The 662-nt window shown below is 60.3% G+C and overlaps 1 long non-coding RNA gene and 1 other non-coding gene across 2 annotated transcripts in view; both read left to right on the forward strand.

Moving 5' to 3' along the window:
* LOC120584039 (uncharacterized) overlaps positions 1-655 on the forward strand; it is a 2,822-nt gene extending 2,167 nt beyond the window's left edge. Inside the window, exon 3 of the long non-coding RNA XR_005647936.1 lies at positions 470-655. This is a non-coding gene — a long non-coding RNA (uncharacterized LOC120584039). The remainder of the gene's footprint in view (positions 1-469) is intronic.
* Positions 296-386, forward strand: LOC120584047 (small nucleolar RNA SNORD88). Its single transcript, XR_005647938.1, has one exon. It is a non-coding gene; the product is annotated as a small nucleolar RNA SNORD88 (small nucleolar RNA).
* Positions 656-662: the final 7 nt, after the last annotated feature.

Genomic DNA, 662 nt, shown 5'->3' on the forward strand with positions numbered 1-662 from the left:
AGCCTGTCTGCCTGGCAAATATTCCCATTTTCAGGGGTGGAGGCTTAGGGTTTAGGTCAGTTGCTGCAGGTCCTAAGAGACAGCGGGGATCGGCCACTGAGGGGCGGTCTTGGGGAGCTGGGGGAAGCGGTCTGGTGTCAGAAGGCAGGCGATGGGGGCTTGCCTCTTAGCACCCCAGGGACCGAGCATTGGTTGTTTTTCCTTCCTGGATCTTTGAGCTATTGCCTGCGTCATCCCTCTCAGGACTGTGGGCAAGTGGCTCTGGGACCCGAGGCGGGGTGGGATGAGGCCACCAGGGCCCCCATGATGTCCAGCACTGGGCTCTGATCTCCCCTGAGGACACCGTGCCTCCCGGGACCTTTGACACCCGGGGGTCTGAGGGGCCCTGGCTCTGGAGAGAGGTGGGTGGGGGGCCATGGTTGCCCTGCATCCACTGACCTTCCCTTCCCCCACTCCTTCCTGTCTGCAGGTGGTTCTTCCTGGCACCAACAGCCCTGCCGTCGCTGTCCCTCCGTGAGAGCGGAAGCAACACCCTCATTTGTACTCAACAGAATGTGTGGCCTGCGTCGCACTGTGAAGGCCAATGCTGTGCGCTCCGGCTGAGCCAGGTACATTCCCAGCATAAGATTCCTTTGATTTTCAGTGAACTTGTGGATGGAGGA

Source organism: Pteropus medius, unplaced genomic scaffold (assembly GCF_902729225.1).
Source record: "Pteropus medius unplaced genomic scaffold, Ma_sr-lr_union100, whole genome shotgun sequence".
In the NCBI taxonomy this organism is placed as follows: Eukaryota; Metazoa; Chordata; class Mammalia; order Chiroptera; family Pteropodidae; genus Pteropus; species Pteropus medius.